This window comes from Paroedura picta, chromosome 1, assembly GCF_049243985.1.
Source record: "Paroedura picta isolate Pp20150507F chromosome 1, Ppicta_v3.0, whole genome shotgun sequence".
NCBI lineage: Eukaryota > Metazoa > Chordata > Lepidosauria > Squamata > Gekkonidae > Paroedura > Paroedura picta.
Genome location: NC_135369.1, coordinates 92,478,776 through 92,499,148, shown reverse-complemented (window position 1 = coordinate 92,499,148; position 20,373 = coordinate 92,478,776). Strand labels below are relative to the sequence as shown.

The window sequence follows — 20,373 nt, the reverse complement described above, 5'->3', positions numbered from 1 at the left end:
AGATATGAATTTATGGCACATTATTATTATTATTATTATTATTATTATTGAAAATATAAAGACTTGGTTTCATAATTGTCAAATTGGTACAACCTATTTACAGATTTGTTGTTGTCAGTTGCGAAGTCGTGTCCGACCCATCGCAACCCCACGGACGATCCTCCAGGCCTTCCTGTCCTCTACCATTCCCCGGAGTCCATTTAAGCTCGCACTGACAGCTTCAGTGACTCCATCCAACCACCTCATTCTCTGACGTCCCCTGCTTCTTTTGCCCTCAATCGCTCCGAGCATTAGGCTCTTCTGCATGGAGTTCTTCCTTCTCATGAGGTGGCCAAAGTATTTGAGTTTCATCTTCAGGTTAATTTAATTAAAATTTAACTTGAATTATTAAAGTAGACTTAGAATCACATGTCAGTAATCTGTGCACATAGTTCTTTGATCTTCTTGTGAAAATATGAACAGACTACAAATAATAAGGGTTGGGAATAATTTTCCTTGACACTGAAATTCAACCCTACAGTGGATTCTTATGCAGTTTAAACGACAATTCTAGAAACAAAAATATTACCACCACCTCCCAGTCCAAAGCTTTATTACATAGAGTTATAGTGCAACAATTTTCAGTGGAATCTGGAATACAATTAAAGCATAAGTTGGACATGCGGAGGAAACAGTAATTTCAGTAGAAATATATTTTAGTACAGGGTTCAAAAACAGCTGTTAGATTAATATAGGAAGATTTCATTGTACCAGGCAGAATAGTCACTTTAATCACAGGGGCAGATAGTCAAAAGTGTCTCACAAGAAAAAAAAAAGCTGTGAAATAGCAAAAAGAAAACAAAATCAATAAAACAATCCCAGTGTATACAACCTGCATTAAAAGAATATGTATATACAGAGAGAGAGAGAGTGAGAGAGAGAGAGCGCCTCGGGTTAGAAACAGACCATAAATAAACTGGAAACGAGAGCATTTCAGAGACACAGTATCTTCACTGAAAAAGCCCTGCCGCTACTTGGTGACTTCCTTACCTCTTCAGGTTATAGCACAGGGAGCATGAGATAAGAATAATAAGCTATTGTGAGAACTAAAATCGACTTAAATGCATGGATTTTCTCATGTATAAAAATGGGTCCAGTCTAATTGATCAACTAATGTTTCAGTAGAACTACTGTTTTAACAAAGTTTGAAGCCCCCGGTGATTTTTTGGAATGAGGAAAGCACTGGTGATATAGTCATAGTTGAATTGATCTTTGTGGGTCTGTGTGACTTATCTTGCAGCAGCTGCATAGCTGCTATTGAAATAACTGAGCAATGTCCCGTTTAACGTAAAAATTGGTTATTTGAAACAAATTTTTAAATTCATGTAATCTTCCCCCTCACAAATGAGGATGAGATACTGCCAGTTTGGATCAACAGAAGGGGACATATATAGAATAGTTTTGAGACATGCACTAGTTATAAATAGTGAGATGTCTAATTTCATTAAATACTGACAGTATTTCTGTCCCATAAATCATTTAATTCTTTAAAACTGCAGATATGGATTTTATTTTCTGTATGTACCACTGTCATTGCTTACACACATTTCAACAGGACTGGCTATTTTGTTTATTTTTCAGTAAGTTTAAATAACATTTCTCCATTATTCTCTTTGCATTTTAAAATTTTTATATGGTTGGAGATTAATATGGGTGAATTTCTTTGGTGAGACTGATTATCTCTGTAATTAAATATAAGGAGTATGGTAGGATTGCTGCTACATTTGCTATTGAAAATATGCCTGGGGAGAAGGAACAATTTGTAGAAATATTACTGTGGTTTTTCTTCACTGTTTCCTATAAATTTCTGAGTTGACTTCCCTGATATGAGCAAATAGATACACATATACCGTGTATCTTACCCTGCCATTATATTTTTCAGTTCCTCTGTGGTAAGGATGGTTCTATCCAATTTTCCCCAGAGAAAAGTCACCAAGGGAGATGCAGAAGCATAGTAAAACACTTTCCACGGCTCCAGCAGAAAAGTTATCAGTTTCTAAAGTTTCATGGTTTATAAAATAAGTAACAATGAATGGTTGCCACTGCCAATTTAATTTTAGGCAAGCTTGGCAGTTTCAGAGTTGTAATAAATGTTTTTAGGTTATTGTCCATAGGACTCATGTGAGAGATTACATGTATGTTGATTTGTGAAGTGAAAGAGAGAAGTAAAAACACAAATGCATGTAGCATTATGAATTCAAAATAAGTTAAGTTGCAAATTTACGTATTTCGTTAGAATGTTTACATCTCCCTCATATGGGTGGAAGGGCGTAATGTAAATTCCATTCTAATATAGAACTAACAATAGGTACATGTGAACAGAAACTCAGATGCCTCATAATCCTCATGGAAGAGAGTAGATGAATAGAAACCACATTCAAGTAATATCATGGACAGGATAGGTGTGCTAAAACCAGTGTATCAGCTGTTGTTGTTTTATGCTATAATTCATGTAGGGGAAGTAAATGCTATATTGCAATCATCTGTCAGTGCTCATGTGTAATCTTGTTCCTACCACTTTTTAAACATCTTTTTGAGAACAGAAAAGTTTAAAGCACATTAAGCTTTGGCAGCAAATTAAAGGAACTAATGGACATTCAAATACAGTTATATTTATGTTCTTTATGAGTCACTATATTTTAGACTACAACAACTAACATTTTAGTAAAATTATCAAGGTTTCACAAAGAAATGAAATATGTATAGCTGGAAGCAAATCAGAATGTGTATCTTTTGAGTTATAACATGGCAGTTTTTTCCCAGAAACATTTTGAACTTAATCCAAGAAGAACTTGACTTCCTACTCCTTGAATTTAGGTACTGTGGGTGTTATCTTTAGTCTAAAGGAGGCAGGCTTCCTATATGAATCCTTAAAAGCTGAGAGAGGACTACACCTCCTTTGAGAAGTAATCTTTATTTTATTATATATCAGATCTAGGCTGCATGATAGCGTTCAGCAAAGGAGACCTGCCTTGTTCCACAGAATTACTTACTACTTTTAAAACATTAAACTGTCAGTAGCTGAAACATGCATTGTAAGAAACAGGCTGGTCTTTCAGTTCCTGTATGGTCTGTTGCTAATTGATCCACCTCTCATTCACTGCTAAGCCTTAAGTCTGACATAGTCTGGACTTTTCTACTAAATGATTTTAACTTTACAGTTCCATGAATACTTAAAACTAACCAGTGTGTAGCTTGTCTAGGAAAAAGACATACCCTTGTTTCTGTTGATTCATGCAGCTCTCCCCCTCCCCCAAAACAGCAGGTTAAGTACTATATCTAAAATGTGCTGGGAGTATGTTTGGCTAAGTGAGGTGTCCTGCTTCAGAGGAAAGCTCCTCAAAGGTAGTCATACGCTCATGGACTTTAACATAGGTGAGATCTTTAAGCCTTTGCTTCCCAACAGATACACAGACTGAGGAAACCTGATTGTGCTGTACCTCTGTATTTTCTTTAATGACTGAATCAATCTTATTTAGCTGTATGTTTATTCTACATCAACAAGAAACCTCATTTGTAATCTGTAAGTGTATTCTAAATTTGTTTCAATTAGGGGTGTGCAAACCCGCTATTTTTTGGATTCAGGAGTATTGGACCTAAAAAATATTGGTATTGCCCAGTATTCCCAAATGTAAATACTGGTATGATATTTGAATTCGGTAAATATTCAGGAATGCTGACATTTCTTTGTTCCGTTATATCCATATAATGGAGCCAGCTTGGTGTAGTGGTTAGAAGTGCAGACTTCTAATCTGGCAAGCCGGGTTCAATTCTGTACTCCCCCACATACAGCCAGCTGGGTGACCTTGGCCTCCTCACAGCACTGATAAAGCTGTTCTGACCGAGCAGGAATATCAGGGCTCTCTCAGCCCCACCTACCTCACAGGGTGTCTGTTGTAGGGGGAGGAAAGGGAAGGTGACTGTAAGCTGCTTTGAGACACCTTCGGGTAGAGAAAAGCGGCATATAAGAACCAACTCTTCTTCTTCTAGTCAGTGGCCCCCATATGGTATAATGGAGAATTGATCTGGGGCATAGGGGGGGGGCTGTTTTTTTGAGGCAGCGGTAGAGACACCACATATGTAGTATAACTGCTGATGAATCTCCTCAAAATACTCTCCAAGTTTGAGAAAGATTACTGTAGGGGTCCAGTTCTGTATGTTCCCAGAGAAGGTATCCCTATCCTCTACTTCTTTCAATGGCATTTAGGGATAGAATTCCAAAGGTGTTTAAAGGGCTTGCAGCCCCTTTAAACACCCTTCAGATTCAGCTGTCTGATGGTCCTGAAAAATCCCTAATATTTTCATGATTTTTTGGGCTTGCTGATAGCTGAAAAATATATAAAATTAATTAATTAATTTTATTTTTAACTCCCCTATTTTTAATTTTTATTTTTTACCGTAAGGCTCAGGGTGGTTTACATAAAACATAGGGGAATACATTATAACCATAATAAAAATAGTCATAGCAGTAACAGTAAGAACCAGCATTGATCAATAATAGCATAATAATTAACAGCAATTATATCTGGCTGTAGCAATACCTGAAAAATACTAGTAAGATATTTTTTTTACTTGCATTAGCCAAATGCACACCTCTGGTTCCAATTAGAGGATGTTGGAGCGATCTTTTACAAGCACTGTTGCATGTATTAAAAAGTAAATCAGTTTTATTTGCCTAAGTTGTCTGGAAGAATTTTTGCTTGTGTGTTACAAAATATTGTTGCTATGACTTCTAGTGGTCTGGAGCAATAATGTGCCAATTGGGCTGAGGACCAGTACAAGTCAATGGAATTTATAAGAAAAGTCCCATTGAAAGAGCATTAAAACATAGTTCACCTTTCAGAACAAGTTTCTGTTTCCCTACTAGAATAATTGAAATACATATGTATTAATGGATAAAGGTACTGTGTTTTTTAATTTTTTTCCTACTTGAACTAAAGCTTATAGTCTGCTACATTTTCTGAATGAATAAGTGGATAAAAAGCTGGATACATTTTATGGCAGGTTTATTTGAGCAGATTATTGCTGCTGATTAAAAAAATCAAATCAGTTGCGTATTTACCTAATAGTTTATAACAGTGTATTTACTTTTTAACATTGTGTATTTACTTCCTGAATTTCATTACGCAATGTCTAATTTATAAAAAGAAACCCTAGTAGCTGCAATTTTGCATTTTGAAGATGTATCTTCTGTTATATAAAAAACTAGTCTGCTAATGTTTGATTAGATGAGTTTTAATAGAGCACAAATGGCATAAAACTAAGGAGCTAGTATATGGATTATATAGACTGTTTTAAAAAGGCTATTGAGCAGTGATCTGCTTGTGAGCAGAGATGCAGATGTATAACTGAAACTTTCTTAAATTCTCTTCAGAGTACTCCGGTCCAGGGATTCTTGCAGACTCCCTATCTGTTTCTCTTCCATGGAATTGGACCTTGTGGCATGGCCACAACATTGGAATACCCAGATTTGATCTTTTATTCCTTGTGAAACTCATAAGTTGGCATTGATAAGATCACATCTCTCAAACTAAATGACCTTGATGAGTTCTGTAAATTCTGTACTGTGTTCCTCAGGTAAAAGCGGTAGAGTACAGCATGAAGAAAGCATTTTTTTTAAGCCACAGATAATATAGGTAATTATTATCTCATAATTCTACAGGGATCATATCTTGCATTATCAGTGATAAATAATATCAGAATTCCTCACAGCAGCCATTTTCTAGAAACTTGTCATCTTGTGGGCTGTGCTTAAACTTCCCTTTTCTAATGTACACAAGTTGAGTGATCCTACTATCGCTCTTGCAGTACTGGTTGTTTGACAGAATCTTAGCAAAGCAGATACTACTTCCATCAGCCCTATTGTGATTGGATAGGGTCACCTTCATGAGAAGCGGGGGTTGCTTCCCTGTAAATAGAGTTCTTCCAAAGTGCCAGTGTCTAGTCGGGTATTCCTACTGATTACCTTTTTTTGGAAAATAATTTCTTAAAATAAGATTTAGGGAAGCAGAGGGGCTGGCTCATCATCAGCCCTTGTTTCCATGTGCTAGATGGAGCTTCCTATGCATTGGTAGTTAAAAGGTTCCAGTGCTCCTACCTTTTTACTCTGGCTAGACAGGGTCACTTAGGAAGAATTCTCCTAACAGGTAAGGAATTTCCCCGTTCTAACTCCAGTTTTTGTGTCATGTTCCAGGTCTTCCAAAGGTTGATAAGCCCCTCCCAGAAAAAGTAAGTTGGGATGTGATTTTTCTAATTTAAAAGTTTTAAAATATAAAATTTAGTAGTTCCTGACTCTTTATAACATCATAAAAAGACTGGTGGTCATAATTTACAGTTGGTCATTTTGCAAGTAATCTCCATTTCTTATGCAACTGAAACTCTTTGAAACCAAGAAGTAAGGTCATTTCAAAAAAATATTTTTTGTAGTTGTGGATGAAAGTGAAGGGATTTGATTACACTTTGACAGTTCATTCTAGACACTTTAGCATTGCAAATGGATGCACTTCATGTTTGAAGATTATTGGCTGTTTCTTTTAATATTTATGTCAAGGACTAGTATATAAAATATGTTGTGACTTTAGTATTCAAATTTTAAAAGGTTCTGAATTTTAAGAATACCATCTCCAAATGATGCACAGTAGGTATAGATTGACTGATCTGTGTTTATACTAAATATTTTTTCCTGTGCCATTTTTATACATTGTTCAGGTTTTTTGCCATAACATCTTTCCTTATTTCAACAACAATTTCATAAAAATTCATCAGCAATTAATATAAATAATATTATGTTTAAGACCAGTATAAGTCACGGTATAGTTCTATGTAGAATGTTGTCACTGGGAACAGTGAGACAAGGTGTAGATATATGTGACTGGACTTTATTTCTCATAGTGTGTTGGCTGTGATGTATATCTCCTGTGGTGTTTTGCTAGGCTTGAGTTGTTTTCTATTTTAATTATATAAGGTTACTCAGACAGTTTCCGCACGGGAGGCTTTGTGCCGAGCTGCAGGCTGGCATTTGAGCTGGGGCTGGTTGCCCCACCTCTTCCTGCTTCTGCATGGGGGAGCATTTGGCCTGGTGACACCTTGTCCGCCCCGGATTTGTGTTCCCGCATAGGACAGCGAAGTTCCCAGTGCGGAAACTGTTTGAGTGAGCTTGTCTGAAGCATTGGACGGGGCTGTAATCAGAAAGCTTATTATACCTAGCTCACAATTTCCTTAAAGAAGCCTCTAGGCCTGCCTTTCAGAACTATTTTACCATTGAGAAGTGCCTGATACAGGCTTCAGGATTTAAGAAACCCCAGAAGTGTCACGATTGTGCAGAACATGGTTGGGAAGCCTAGCTGTGTACATGCCCCCGGGCCTCTTCCCCTTCCCATCCCCTCCAGGTCCATCACTGGCCACTTTGGGAGGGGTGGGTGGGTCATTGTGACCAATATATGGTCATATCACCCAATAAATGTTTTACAACTTTTTAAAAAAGATTAAATTAATTAACTCCTACCCGTTCAGGAAACCCCTCCAGGTCTGTTAAGAAACCCTGGTTGAAAAAGCCTTCCCTAGGCATTGCCTGGATCAGTGCCTAGATGATATAGTCCAGAGTGGCCGAGGGATAAACCTGCTGAAACTAAATCCAGAAAAGGCAAGAGTGATGCTGGTTGGTAAGGGAATTCTGTTTCTTGTTTTGGGTTGTTGAGTTCTCTTTAACAAATTGTAAAGTGTAAAAAACTGAAGAAGCAAGCAGTCACGAAAGCTCATACACTGCCATAAACTGTGTTAGCCTTTCATGTACTAATATGTTCTTGCTCTTTTCTATTGTAAAAAAAACTTTATACTAATGTTAGCCTTAGCACTCCTGCTGGGAAAAAGAAGTAGTAGGGTTAGCTAAGAGTGTCTTTTTCTTGTTGGCTGTAGCATGGAAACTATTTTCTCTACTAGGCACAGGTGACCTAGTCATACTTACCCATTCTGTTGTAATTTCCAGGCTGATATTGTAGACTGCTCAGAAACTGCAATAGGCCTGGTATGGGGCAGTCTTACTTTTGGCCAAGGTAAATTGTTTTACTCATCATATATATATTAATATAATAATTGTGGCAAAGGTGTTATAATACTGATCTATTTTTGGGTTCAGTTCACAATCTGAACACACATACTTTTGAAGAACTTTCACCATTAATATTCTTGTATAGCTGCTTTGTTCAGTGTAGCAGTTTCTTTTGACTATCACCTTCCTAGTTGATTCACTCTGTTGCTGCCTATTCTTAGGCTTTCTTGTTTAAGGCAGAAGACATACTGATTGGTATGCCTATCAGATCTGGAGGCTTTTAACTTTTAACATCCTTTTTCAAAAGCAGAGGAAATCACCACCAGCCAATTAGTTTGTTGCCTCAACTCTGTTCTTTGAGAGAGCTTTGTAACAGGTTTTTCAGAGGCCCAAATTAGTACAAAAGAGTGCCTAGCAACCAATAACAGACTGGAGTGGAAATTACTGGCTTAAGCAATGACCGTGGGCATTACTGCTAGACACCTTTTTTCTTCTAGTATAGCCCTAGATGAAAATGCCAGAGCACTAAGCCACAATGTGCTGGAGTTTCCTGATTGATGATTTAAGATTGTCCCTCAGGATTGCCTTGTTTAGTGGTGGGATTGAGAAAGATATTGTAACTGGAACTTTTCAATCCTTTTTATTGCCCTCTGTTGTTGCAATCATTCCTAAATGCTGCAGAAAGGTGGGAAATGTGTGGGGGAAAGCCTGCAGCTTCACCTCTGAACTTCATGAGGCTTGTTAGCAAGCTGCTGCCCCACTAAGGCTGTTCAGAAGTAGAAGCATTATGGGTGTTAATCTGCTCCAGAATTCTGTGAAACATCTTCTGGTGTATCTTAGGTGCCAAATCACAGAGCAGAAAATGTTGGGAGGGGAGCTATACCGTACAGAAATGATTCAGGAAGCTTAGGCATTTACTCATCTGTTTCTTCAGGACAATTAAAAACCTTTATTCTACATGATGTTTTAGTCCCTTTAAATTACATCAGGAAGTTGATGGGCTTATTCTTGGCTAAATGTGCACAAATTTTCATTGTACGCTGTAACCTTGTGCATATTTATTCAAGTTAACTTGGTGTGGTTTACCCATACCAGTCTGGCTTCCATCCTAGCCATGGGATAGAGACAGTGTTGGTCACCTTGACAGATGATCTCTGGCACCAGCTGGATTGGGGCAGCTTGGCCAACGTGATGTTAAATCTCTCAGCCATGTTTCATGTGGTCAGTCTCGCTGGCACTGGGATATGTGGGACAGCCCTTCAGAGTCTGATTTCCTTTCTCCATAACCAGACACAGAGGGTTGCAATAGAGGAGGAAACATCTTGCCAACTCCCTTGTGGAGTTCTGCAGGGGGCAGTCCTCTCCCCCACACTTTTCAACATCTTCACGTACCCTTTGGCCCAGCTCTATCTCTTAATGGACAGCTGCCCAACTCTCCCCCAGAAACATTTGTCCTGGCCCCGACTTTGTAGAATGAGCTCCCTGAGGGTCCTGATGGGGCAAGTACAGTTCTGCAGGGCCTGCAAGATGGAGCTCGTCTACCGGGCATTTCTTTGTGGCCAGGTGGCAAAAAGATTGAGGGCTTCTCAGTTCGGTCAGGATATCAGGCTTTCCTCCTATCACATCCTTCACCTGAGGCATCAGACAGGGGAGTTGTTGAACAGACAGGGGTGTGGGGGGGGGGGAGTTAGTCGGTCATTGGACTACGTTGGGGATAGTTTATATTTTATTGTTGGTTTTTAAATGTTGTAACCCACTTCGAGCCAGCTTGCTGGGAGCGGTGGGTAATAAATTAACCATGGGTAATTTTACATCACAAATATGCCCAACATAAATGCTTAGAGGAAAGACCTTGCTTGCCTTTATTTAGCATATACATGGTGCTGTAGCCATTAAGTGCTTCTAATGCCAGCCAGAGATTTAGTGCATGATATATTTCTTAACATCTCCATACTTCTCCCAGTGATCACACTCCTTCTCATCCCTACATAAAAACACCATATTTGCCATTGTTTTTGTATGGAAATAATTTTAGTGATGATGGGTTGTATTCTGTTCTTTTTTCTTGATGTTCTGCTTTTATATAGAGTGAACATTCATAGTTATTCAAAGATGGAAGGGAATGTTCTGAATTTGAAATTATCTAATTTTCTTTCGTTCAAAGTAATTATTATTCTTCACTTATCTCCTGGAAGCTTAGCACATGGTATAAAAATCCCCCCCCCCATTTTGATTTTTGCCTTCACAACACCACTGTGAGTTAAGTTAGACTTCTTCTTGTCTATAAGTTCAAACTTCTGCTGTGATTACAAAAAGGAAATAAAAGTCAAATGTATAAAATGAGTTTTCAGTAGTATAGTACTTACAGAGTCGAAGTAATCTAAGAGTTGTTTTACTGTTACAGGTCTTATTGTGGTATGATTGGATTTTACAGTTGGCGAGTCCAAGAGGGGCAGTATATAAATCAATAAAATAAAAATAAATAACAGTTTTCTGCCAAGGCTGGTTTCAGTTTGTTGACTATTATCATAGGGTGTCAGTTCAGAGTAAAAAAAGTATAACCTGTGTCTTTTAACCACTTATCTGTACAGAATTGCCATCTTTCATGTATATGTAACGTATATAAGGTTTCCAATATCATCTTGGGCCTGGAGATTGCCTGTTATTACAAGTGTTCTCCAAACCATAGAGATCAGTTCTCCTGGAGAAAATAACTGTTTTGGATGGTGGACTATATGGCATTGTATGCTGCTCAGGTCCCTCACCTCCCCAAATCCCAGCCTTCCCAAAATGCTCAAGTATTTCCAACCCAGAGCTGACAATCCTAAACATGTAACTAGACCTTCAGAGTTGTCTGATAATCATAGTTGCTTGGGTGTGTTCTGAGTTGCTTCTGTCTGTGATGTCTTCCATGTCCTCTTCTGTTTCGTAAATGCCTTATGATGTAGTGCAGGGGAACTAGGTTGAGAAATGCATGTACAAAACTTGCATGGGGCTCAAATTTAGAAAATGTGTATGCTGCTTCTCTAGACACCTTCTTGAGGGGACTTCAGATTAAGATAATGAAAATTAAGCCATTAAAAACAAGATCTTGAATAAAGCATTTAATAAACAAGCCAAAGCCTAAAACATCATAAAACATATATTGAATGATCTAAAATGATACAGATAAAACAGTAATCAGGCTAGGAACAAACCATAAAATAGCTAATCAATCAGGCACACTGGTACTGTCCCTGATTAGTTGATAGGTGGTCATAAATATTCCTCATCTGATAATGAGCTCACCTCGGTATGATTAGTTAGTAAGTAAGTAATATTTTTTTGGAGAATTGAGACTTTGATCATTCTACTGTGTTTGACAGAAAACTTTGGGGACATGGAAAACTTTTTGAGTTCTTAAATTTGTAATTAATGGTTAAGGTTTCTACAGTGTAGAATGTCATGCTATGTATATGCCACTAATCTTTTTTTTCCCAAAACAGCAATAAGGAAACAGCCCGAGGCTAGGAGACTGATGAACCGCCCAGCCAGGCATCCGTAGTCCTGCCACCACACGCACGCCCTCCGGGATGTCCCACCGGCGTAGTGTCCATGCCTTTCTACGGCCCCCCTCCATTTGCTGGCTGCACCCTAATTGGCCCTATTCCAACTCGGACACCCCAGACACACTCTATTCCCTGGCTGGTTTCACAGATATTAAGAGGAACCATAGATAAGGATGAGCATAAAGCATATTCAGATTTGTTCTGAAGAGTAAGGAAATAGTAAATGCAGTTTGGTGTAGTGGTTAAGAGTAGTGGCCTCCAATCTTGAAAACTGGGTTTTATACCCCACCACTCCCCCACATGAAGCTATCTGGGTAACCTTGGGCCAGTCACAGTTTTTAGAGCTTTCTCAGCCTCACCTACCCCACTGGATTTCTGTTGTGGGGAGAGGAAGGGTAGGGGAATGTAAGCTGCTTTGTAACGCCTTTGGGTAGTAAAAAGCAGGATCCAAAAAAAATTGCTCTCCTGCTTAATTTAAATTTAAATAAAGTTTATTTCATGTGTTCAGTAGCAGTCAGTTGTTTAGGCCTATGTCTTATGTGTTAAGGCCACAACTGTGGAAGTACAGTATCATCTTTCCAGTGCATGTAAAATGTGCCTCTTCTGTATAGAATCAGAGCTGGAAGGGGCCATCTAGTCCATCCCCCTGTTCAATACAAGGTTAGTCTAAAGCAGTGGTCCCCAACCCGCGGCCCGGTGCTGGGCCGCGAAGGCCTTGGCGCCGGGCCGCGGCTCCCTCTGCCCGCCCCCCCAGTAAAAAACTTCCCAGGCCGCAAGCTTGTGGCCCGGGAAGCTTCTTGCTGCGGGAGGGGGGGAGAGGGAATCAGGGCCGTGCCCGCGCATCGCGCATGCGCGGCTGGGCAGTTGCCCTGCCGGTCCCCAGCCTCAAAAAGGTTGGGGACCACTGGTCTAAAGGTCCTGTGGATCCATTGATATTGTTTTCAGCAGAGGGCAGACCACCGCCTACTTCAACACCACTGGGAACTCTGTAGTAGACAGGGAGAAGTTGATGACACTCCCCAGATGTGATTTTTAAAGCCATATTTAAGCAGGGACCAACATACTTAAGGACCACCATCTCCAATAAGAACATATCTAGTCATCTTTGGATGTCCTGCTTTTGTTGCCCCCTCCATTTGAAGCTAGACAGCTGGCAACCAGAGAAAGGGCCTTCTTAGTCATGGCACCAAAACTTTGGAACTCCCTTCCCAAGAAGATTAATTTTCTTTATTGACTAGGGGCAAAGCCTGTTCTAAATATAGGCTGAGGAAGGGTCTCTTGCTTTCCCATCAAGAAGGAATGCAGGGAATGCTGCGTGCCATGGCAGAGCATGCTCAACTGGCTTCCCTTGCCATCTCGCAGCCAGGAAGTCTGGAAACAGTGCATGCCCAACTGGATTCCCTTGTCTTCCTGGCAACTAGGGGGGAAGGGAATGCCATGCACCATGGCAGAGCTTGTTCAGCCAGCTTCCCTTACCTTTCCGGTAGCCAGGAAGTCAGGGAAAGATTTGCAGCACAGCAGTGTGCAGTAGACCACACCCAGCCAGCTTGTCTCACCTTCCCAGCAGCCAAGAAGCTAGGGAATGATGTATACTTCCTGTTAGCCAGGAGGGGGTGGAGCACAGTGGGGTTGTAGTGCAGCGGACTCATGGATGACCAACCAAATCTCACAACTTACCTTCTGCAGCAGTTTGCCTCCATTCAGCTCTTCACTCTCCTGGGAAAGGCTGGGAGGAGGAGGAGGAGGATGGGGGCAGGTTGCAATTGGTCCTTCCAACACCTGGCTCTCATCCTATTGGTGGAATGCTCCCCAGTGATTATTGCTTTTCATTTAAAATGTATGCATTTTTAAAAAATAAGTAATAAAGAATTTCAGTAAAATAATTATCTTTTGGTGAGGTTTTGTATCTGTATTTTGTATTTCTCGTACTGTTCATGCTACAATTAATCATCAATTTTGAATAAATCTATTTTTGGCATGAGGGAACATTCATTCATTCATTCAATTTGTATACCGCCCTCCCTGAAGGCTCGGGTTGGTTCTCATAAAACAGAACAGAAACAGAAACAATACAGATAACTTAGATTAACAATAATGAATGAAATGAATCAACAAGCAACATGGAACAGTAGAAAAATTAAACATTGAAGTAACTCCAGCTGATTGCCCAGTGGGTTGGGCAGAATTATGGAGGGTGGCACAGGAGGGAGGCTCACGGGGAGGGCCCTTGGGAAGCAGTGCTTCAGGTCAGCCTCAACCAAATGCCTGGTGGAGGAGCTTCCTTTTGCAGGCCCTGCGGAACTGTTCAAGTTCCATCTGGGCCCTGATCTCCTCTGGGAGCTTGTTCCACCAGGTGGGGGCCAGGATGGAGAAGCAAGCTTCCCTGCGGCCAGGGATCACGAGGAAGTTGGAATTGCTAGAGAGTAAGGCTCTTTGGGGCTGTAAGCAGAAATGCGATCCCTCAGGTACACTGGGCCCAAACTGTATATGGCCTTGAAGGTGATAACCAAAACCTTAAGTCTGATCCGGAATTCAACTGGAAGCCAGTGCAGCTGCTGGAGGATGGGCTGAATGTGGGATCTCCAAGCCGTTGCTGTCAGGACCCTGGCGGCTGCGTTCTGGACTAGTTGCAGTTTCCGGATCAAAGTCAAGGGCAGGCCTGAGTAGAGCGAGTTGCAGAAGTCCAGCCTAGAGGTGACCATTGTGTGGATTACTGTGGCTAGTTGTTCTGGACCCAAGTAGGGCACTAGTTGTTTGGCTTGGCGAAGGTAGAATGCCAACCGTGCTACCATCACGACCTGAGCCTCCATTGAGAGGGAGGCATCAAGAATCATACCCAGGTTCCTGGCAGAGTGGGCCACTGATAGCTGCTCCTAGCCCAGTGCAACAGTTTCATTTAGGAGAAATATTGTTGTTCAGATCAGAAGTACTTACTGTGCATTTATTTAGCACCCTTAGCCTTAGCTGTTTCTCTGAATTGGAAATAAGGCATTGTAACCGATTGCAGGATTATTATAAAGTATCTTGATTGCAGTAAAACTGAATTACAATATAAGACATCTTGATTTTTGATGGGTCTGGAGGCCAGAGGTTTCCGACTTACAGTTACCGTTTGTGGCAGGGGTTCCCTTTTACAGTTCATTTTCTGCCTTGCAACTGAAAGCAGGGAGTGTTATGAGCTCAGCTTTTGTGATATTCTTGGTCTAGCCTTACTCAGTTTTTCTGTCCAAATTCAGTCGTTTTTTTATTTTATTTTATTCAGCTATACCTGTTTAAATTGTCTCTGAGGTTACGTTAGTGTGTTGATCAGTTTTTGCATCTGGAGTCCCAGTAGGGGGAACAAGTAGGGGAAAGGATTAATACTCCTGTCTTCTCCTACCCCTGCCTCTTCTCTGCTGCTAATTGCCTCTACCTAGCACAACTTTGCAGAGATGGCTTTCTTAGGTGAAAAGCCAAGCTTTTTGAAAAACCCAGCAGATTGAAATAAATTAGGGAACGTGCCAAATGGAAACCATATTTAAATCTTCAGTAAATTTGTTCACAGTGGATGAAATCCAGCATTTTGTTATGCCTTTTCTGCCAGTTAGATATGCAAGGAAGTGTGGGGAATGCAAAAATTTTCTTAGTCCCGTGGGTGGTTGTTGAAATGAGTTTTCCACATATAAAATGTACAAAGTAGTAGGTTACTGTTGAGTAAATGGCCCACTACTCATTGTGTTTAGTAAGCATTAAGATTCATTTTTAAAGAGCCTCTTGCGGCACAGAGTGGTAAGGCAGCAGTCTGAAAGCTTTGCCCATGAGGCTGTGAGTTCAATCCCAGCAGCCGGCTCAAGGTTGACTCAGCCTTCCATCCTTCCGAGGTCGGTAAAATGAGTACCCAGCTTGCTGGGGGGTAAATGGTAATGACTGGGGAAGGCACTGGCAAACCACCCCGTATTGAGTCTGCCATGAAAACGCTAGAGGGCGTCACCCTAAGGGTCAGACATGACGCCGGTGCTTGCACAGGGGATACCTTTACCTTTACCTTAAGATTCATTTTAATTGTCCCAGAACAATGTTGTAACATGTTTTCAAACCACACTGAATAAAACAGTGGAGTATAAATATGTATATTTTTAAATCTGTGACATCCCAGCCCTCTTTTGAGAGGGCAATAAGGTGGGGAATCCTATATTGCTTCATAGGTTAGCTTGATATTAAATTTCATGACACATGTATTGCTTGGCTGTAACCTGTGATGGACAGTACCATTCTTAATATGAGCAGTGTCCTCATGTTACAGGTAGAACTAAAGACCTTTTCTCACTTTCAGAGTTATAGGAAACAAACACTGTTACCTGTGTGTTCCACCTCAAATCCATAGATCGTGAAATGTATTAGCTAGTAGGGATATATTGATTTTGCAATAACAGAGCGTTCCTAGCAGAAAGCTGTGATGGGAAGAGTGCATCTCCTTCATATTAAAAACAACAACAACAACAACAAAAAGGTGTTGCTTCTGTTTCCAGCTATACAGGGCCATTTTAATCCGAATGGAAAATCTGTCTGGGGACCCGAAGTACAGTAATTAGCAGTCTCTTCAGAATGTCAGAGCAGAATTACCATTGTAATGGTTTAGCTGAAGGATAAAAGGATTGAATTTTGGTCCCCTTGCCTGCCAAACTGAATGAGTTGCCATGGGAATTTTCAAATGTAAGAGGCGTTTACTTAGAGCAATTTGAAAGATTTGAATAAACTCATAAATTATGGGTTTTAAAGGAAAGATCTGTGCTTTTCCTGCCATAGGCTGAGCAGCAACGTGAAGGCTCTTAGAAAGCTGCTTACATACTTAATGAGAATGAGTTGATCCATGCGTTCTGTGCAGGCTACTAGCTTATTAAAGCTAAACTGTTTCAGTTAAATACTGTACAGTAAGCACATTTCAACTGAGACAGTTTGCAACAAATCCCTGGAGTAAAAAGCAAAATCTGATTGCAGTAGATGTAAATTGAATTTCCCTTGTTGGATTAGATCTCTTTTCAAGTAATGCTATTAAAAGTGTTTTTTATATTGTTTCAGTAAACATTAACTTGATTTTAACTTTCCCCTCTACGTGTAATATTTATTACAATCCTTGTCAAACCTGACTATGAAGGGGAAGAAGGACATTGAAGTTTTCATTTGAAAACAGATAAGATGATTAGATTCTTTGAACTGGTTCTTTAAAGTTATATATAAAGTTAAAAGGTGATGTTTCTATTTTTTTCTAAAAATGATATATTTTGATTTGACTGGGCTGTCAGCATTGACATTAATTGAAATATGAGATGCTAGACTCTTTTTTTGCAAATGCCTGAAATAATGAACACTACTTACGTTTGTTTTAAACCTCAGTTATACTAGAGGAATCTATTATGCTGAACTGAACTAGGAGCATGGTGTCAGCTAAATCTAATATAAAAATTGACTACTCTTTTATATTTCAATGGAGTGGGCTTCATGTATGAACAAGAAACATGGGTGCCCTTTGATATCTAATTTATTCCATACTTTGATTATGTATATGATACTTCCATATCAGAACTTTTGCAATAGTATGTATAGCTAGCTATCAACATGTCTTGTTATCTGCCATTTTGCTACCTTTTATTACCATATTTTGCAAGGATATGTGTGTGTCTTGGAAGATGTTCATTAAACTTTTATTATGTTGCAGAGTGGAGAGAAGGATTACAATTTTGTGTCAATGTTCAGAATGCCCTATTTTCTGGATTCAATTAGTCCAGTCTGACCTCTTCACTGTGGAGCTTGCAGAAATGTGTTACTCTGGAGGATACTTTATTGAATCACAATGTGGGGGTTTGAGTTGTAATTCCGAATACTGGATAATACTTCCCCTGGGGGGGGGGGTCTGCAACGGGGCCAGGATCTAGACCATCATGGGCCAGGGGCGATATGGCTGGGGGAGGAGTTTGGACAAGAGAAGGACAGGGAGCGCTAGAGTTGGTTGTGTTCCAAGTCCTTCTAACCTCATGGAAATTTTTTGTGTGGGAGATCACTTGGGCATGAAATTGGGGTCACTGGTGGGTAGGCAGGAAGTTGTGATGACTCTGGGGATCCGTTTCCAACTCTCGGATTCTATATCCCAACTTTTCTCATGGCTCAAGATGATACACAGGGAAAAAAAACAAAAATCTGATAGAACTGTAGTAACATTCACTTATAGAATGTATAAGTGCGTCAAGAAAACCATACATAAGCATTGGCACTTGTATTCTCAGAAGATGCAGAGTTCCCCCTCTCTTTACATGTAAAAGATTCAGGAATATTCAGGACATTCTAGTCAGAAATAGATTAAGCACCAACAAGACACAGACCAACATTATAGATATCTAGCCAATAAGCCCACTGCAGTCAGGAATGCAGCGAGCGCTAGCAAGGTAGCTTGGTGGGGTGGGGGGCGGTGGAGACAGCTCACAGGTCTAGCAAGAGGGTGCTGGAGGTGAGTGGTGGACTTACTGCAGTGTAGCATTGTCTTCTGCAGGGAAGGCAGCAGGGCGAACAGGTAGCAGCTGGGGTGTGGGAGTGGTGCTCCGCAGCGGGGGAGCGAGGCTGCTGCATCCCTAGTCCCTGCACTGCTGGGCTTTCGGTCCTGTCACGGGGCTCCAGCAGCATTTGGCTGGCAGCGTCGTGGCTTCCTCACTGGCGGCTGGGTGCTCCTGCTGTGGAGCAGAGCGGGCAGGGATTGTATGGCCATGAGGTGGCGAGTGCGCCTCGCGTCCTGCTGGAGGGGGTGGCTTGATAGGGTCTGGGTGAAGCCTCATGGTGCCAGGCGGGCGCAGTTGCTGGTGGGCGCGTGGGTGGGCGGCGAAACCCATCAGGAAGCAGCAGAATAGCAGTGGTGGCGGAATCCAGACAGTGTCCTTTGGCGAGGGTGGGCGCACGTCTCTCAGGCTTCTTGTGGAGGCAGGTGCTCTAGAGGCCGGCCCAATCTGGTTGTCCCCAGCCTTGCTGGGTGTGTCCGGATTGGCCCGTGTGGGTGGAAGTGCAGATCTGACACAAGATAGTGTCCCGGTCAGTGCTCCACGTACAGGGTGCTTTCCGAAATATTAGAACTGTAGTAAGGATACTTAGGGCAACTTCAGTTGTGGTCATTGTTCAGTCTGTTCCTTTCTGTAAAACCAAATACATTTAGTTATACTGCATGAGATCTGACTTTTTATATAATTTTTTTTGCTAATTGTTCAGCTAAGTCTGTAATATATGTGATCCAATATGGATGTGGAAAACTCTACAACCCGGGCCATCAGAACAAGAATTTGTGAACAATCCAGCAACATCATACAGAGAAGCTTGACAGCGCCCCTGATGAGGCACTTTAACACGTCTGGCCACATAGACAGATTTTAGATTCTGATTGATAGAACATTTTCAGCCTCCAGCTGGCACTGTTTCAAGACTGTTTAGAAAAATAATTATTCTGGATTCATACATTGAATAGCATTTCTCCATATGGTTTAAGGGAGGATATAGATTGGATGGCTGTTTTTTGAAATGCTGAATTGTTGATGTGAAAACAAGGTGGTTTTCTCAAAAAGTTTTTTTAATTGTAAGTTTTTTTCTTCTGTAAGTTCTTGTCAGTGGCCTCAATGAATAAATCTTTAGCCTGATTGAGTTGCTGAGCCATCTGTAGTTCCTGGTTTGTTTTCAGGGGCAGTCAACAATAGAGTGGCATTATATTAGTCCAGCCACGAGGTTACAAAAGCATTGGTCATTATGACCAAATCAGCTGAGTCCAGCAAAGGAGAGTGTTAGCAAATCGAGTGCAGATGATAGAATGTACTTTTGGGCAACAACGTTTTAAGCAGCAAGACTGGTTCAGGGAGTGCTAGAAGTTTTTAACCTACTCTTCAAAAAACAACTCTACTGTATCCAAGACAAATGAATCCAGTACCTCTATTATTTTAGCCTTCCCAATTAGCAGTAAACATTAATTTGATATTATTAGTATTAGTATTATGAAATAACCTAATGTTGGGAGTGATTGAGGGCGAAAGAAGAAGGGGACGACAAAGAATGAGGTAGCTGAATGGAGTCACTGAAGCAGTTGGTGCAAGCTTAAATGGACTCCGGGGAATGGTAGAGAACAGGAAAGCCTGGAGGATCATTATCCATGGGGTTGCGATGGGTCGCACACAAGTTCGCAACTAACAACAACAACAACATTAGTATTATGATTTCTATATCACCCTTCACGCACCTGCATTGGATTAAAGAGGTTGTTGGTCAAACTAGGTGATTACTGTAATGAGGAGGCTCTTAATATAAATTACAACAAGACCAAAGTCATGGTCTTTAGGAGAAGGCCAAAGAGATTTAAATGGAACATCCATAATATTCCCATTGAACAAAGCAGCTCATTCAAATACCTGGGATTCACCTTCACTGAGAGACTGAGTTGGAACAACCATTTAGCCTTGATTAAGGCCTCCACTCTTAAAATAATTGGGGCCATACTAAGATTCTATGCATCTAAGGGAGGATTTCTTATTGATCCAGCAATAAAACTATTTGTAGCCAAGGCCCTTACCCCATCTCCTTTATGGTATCGAAGTCTGGGGATGGAGGGATCATCTGATTTCTAGTTTGGAAGTGATTCAGAATCACTTCCTTAGACGTATTTTGGCCTTACCTAAAGGAACTCCTGCCGCACATATGCGTGCAGAGTTAGGGCTTCCATCGATCAGGGCTCGAGTCCAC

At 40.7% G+C, this 20,373-nt stretch overlaps 1 protein-coding gene across 11 annotated transcripts in view; it reads left to right on the top strand.

Annotated features, from left to right (window-relative positions):
- QKI (QKI, KH domain containing RNA binding) overlaps positions 1-20,373 on the top strand; it is a 163,710-nt gene that overhangs the window by 92,214 nt on the left and 51,123 nt on the right. The gene's annotated exons all lie outside the window — the stretch shown is intronic.